We start from the raw sequence: 3,309 nt of genomic DNA, 5'->3' as shown, positions 1-3,309 counted from the left end.
GTCGACTGTTTACCACTATGTAACATCACCTTTTCTTTTAATAACACTTATTAAGCACTTGGGCACTGAAGACACCACTTGGTTAAGTTTAGCAAGCGGGATTTTCCCCCATTCATCCATTATGCATTTCCTCAGCTGCGCAACTGCACAGGGCCTTCGTTGTCTTAATTTGCACTTCATAGTGCGCCACACATTCTCAATTCGGAGACAGGTCAGGACTGCAGGCAGGCCATGCTAGCACCCGCACTCTCTGCCTATGCAACCATGCGCTTGAAATCTGGGCAGAATGTGGTTTGGCGTTATCCTGCTGAAAAATGCAGGTACGTCCCTGGAAAAGACGATGTCTGGATGGCAGCATATGTTGCTCCAAAATGTGTACATCTCTTTCTGCAAAAATGGTGCCCTCACAGATGTGCGAGTTACATGACAGACACTCATACACACTGTCACACCCATACACACACACACACTTTCACAGACAGACAGACAGACACACACACTTTCACACACAATCACTTTCACAGACAGACACACACACACACTTTCACACAGAGACAGACACACACACACTTACATACATACATACATACATACAGTGAGGGAAAAAGTATTTGATCCCCTGCTGATTTTGTACGTTTGCCCACTGACAAAGAAATGATCAGTCTATAATTTTAATGGTAGGTGTATTTTAGCAGTGAGAGACAGAATAACAACAAGAAAATCCAGAAAAACGCATTTCAAAAAAGTTATAAATTGATTTGCATGTTAATGAGGGAAATAAGTATTTGATCCCCTATCAATCAGCAAGATTTCTGGCTCCCAGGTGTCTTTCATACAGGTAACGAGCTGAGATTAGGAGCACTCTCTTAAAGGGAGTGCTCCTAATCTCAGCTCGTTACCTGTATAAAAGACACTTGTCCACAGAAGCAATCAATCAATCAGATTCCAAACTCTCCACCATGGCCAAAGAGCTGTCCAAGGATGTCAGGGACAAGATTGTAGACCTACACAAGGCTGGAATGGGCTACAAGACCATCACCAAGCAGCTTGGTGAGAAGGTGACAACAGTTGGTGCGATTATTCGCAAATGGAAGAAACACAAAATAACTGTCAGTCTCCCTCAGTCTGGGGCTCCATGCAAGATCTCACCTCGTGGAGTTTCAATGATCATGAGAACGGTGAGGAATCAGCCCAGAACTACATGGGAGGATCTTGTTAATGATCTCAAGGTAGCTGGGACCATAGTCACCAAGAAAACAATTGGTAACACACTATGCCGTGAAGGACTGAAATCCTGCAGCGCCCGCAAGGTCCCCCTGCTCAAGAAAGCACATGTACAGACCCGTCTGAAGTTTGCCAATGAACATCTGAATGATTCAGAGGAGAACTGGGTGAAAGTGGTCTCAGATGAGACCAAAATCAAGCTCTTTGCCATCAACTCAACTCGCCGTGTTTGGAGGAGGAGGAATGACCCCAAGAACACCATTCCCACCATCAAACATGGAGGTGGAAACATTATGCTTTGGGGCTGTTTTTCTGCTAAGGGGACAGGACAACTGCACCGCATCAAAGGGACGATGGACGGGGCCATGTACCGTCAAATCATGGGTGAGAACCTCCTTCCCTAAGCCAGGGCATTGAAAATGGGTCAAATACTTATTTCCCTCATTAACATGCAAATCAATTTATAACTTTTTTGAAATGCATTTTTCTGGATTTTCTTGTTGTTATTCTGTCTCTCACTGCTAAAATACACCTACCATTAAAATTATAGACTGATCATTTCTTTGTCAGTGGGCAAACGTACAAAATCAGCAGGGGATCAATTACTTTTTTCCCCCACTGTACATACATATATATGGAAAAGAAACATTACAAGTATAAATCACAATAAGATGTAATAAAGTACAGATAAACAAAGTGTAATAAAATGTGATCTGTTTGAAAATGCAGGGACGTCACTGGAAAAGATGATGTCTGGATGGCAGCATATGTTGCTCCAAAATGTGTACATCTCTTCTGCAAAAATGGTGCCCTCACAGATGTGCGAATTACATGACAGACAGACAGACAGACAGACAGACACTCACACACACTGTCACACCCACACACACACTTTCACAGAGAGACATATACACACACACACACACACACTTTCACACAGAGACAGGCACACACACGTACAGACACACACACTAACTTTCACACAGAGACAGACACACACACACACACACACACACACACATACATACATACATATGGAAAAGAAACAATACTTTTATAAATCACAATAAGATGTAATAAAGTACAGAAAAACTAAATGTAAGAAAATGTGATCTTTAATACACACAAATATGTATGGCTGGTCGGATGCGTCTTGGACTCGGGTTCCTCTTCATTACGTATAACGCTTTTGCCTTTTGCTAAAGCTTTCCGTGGAGGGGATCGTGGGTGAGTTTGTACCATTTTTGGGAGGATCTGCCTTGTTGGGGCAGAGCTGTGATCCAGGTGAACAGCAGATCGGGCATAGGTGGGCATGTGGGCAGAGGAGTAGGAAGGCCGGTCAAGCAAATAAGCTTGCTAAGGTACGCAGCAGCAGCAAGCAGCCCCCCCATCCAGCCAGCCAGCCAGTCTGGCTGGCAGTGACTGAGTGGTTGACAGACGGCAAGCAACGGAATGTACGTGCTCTGTGATGTCATAGCAGTCAGCTGAGAGAGGCTCGTGATGTCATCGCTGAGCTGGCTGGCTGGCTGGCTCTGTGTGTGTGTGTGTCTGTGTCTGTCTGTTTTTCTGTTTGTCAGTCTGTCTGTCTGTCTGTCTCTCTCTCTCTCTCTCTCTCTCTCTCTCTCTCCCTCTCAATTCAATTCATTTGTATTGTCAAAGCAATTGGACATACATACATACATACATACATATATGTAGCGTAAGGTACACTTATACATTTCAATTAAAGAAGTGAATTCATAGTATCACCTTATCACGAATCCTGGAGTCTTGTAGAACTCAATTTCTGTAATAATTGGACGCAGACACCAATTCCAAAGATATAAATTGTCAAATTTATTTAAAAACAAAGACTAAATGTAGCACTACACTAATTATACAAAAGGGAAAAACTAATTAAAATTCAACTCTAGATCAACAAATCAAAGACAAATCACTTCCGTGACCAAATCAAAGACCATGGGATCCCATAGGATAACACACAAATCGTTAAACAAAAAAGGTTATAAACACATTGACTACAATACCGGTTAGTAATTCTAGGAATCACTAAGAAACAGTTGAAAGTGCTAAATTGCAGTTTCA

At 42.6% G+C, this 3,309-nt stretch overlaps 1 non-coding gene across 1 annotated transcript; it reads left to right on the top strand.

Annotated features, from left to right (window-relative positions):
* The first annotated feature begins 2,379 nt into the window (after positions 1-2,379).
* On the top strand, positions 2,380-2,494 carry LOC136745907 (U5 spliceosomal RNA). Its single transcript, XR_010816201.1, has one exon. It is a non-coding gene; the product is annotated as a U5 spliceosomal RNA (small nuclear RNA).
* The last annotated feature ends 815 nt before the right edge of the window (positions 2,495-3,309 follow it).

This window comes from Amia ocellicauda, unplaced genomic scaffold (genome assembly GCF_036373705.1).
Source record: "Amia ocellicauda isolate fAmiCal2 unplaced genomic scaffold, fAmiCal2.hap1 HAP1_SCAFFOLD_93, whole genome shotgun sequence".
Lineage (NCBI taxonomy): Eukaryota > Metazoa > Chordata > Actinopteri > Amiiformes > Amiidae > Amia > Amia ocellicauda.
The sequence above is the reverse complement of the archived record's forward strand: the minus strand, read 5'-3'. Positions and strand labels throughout refer to the sequence as shown.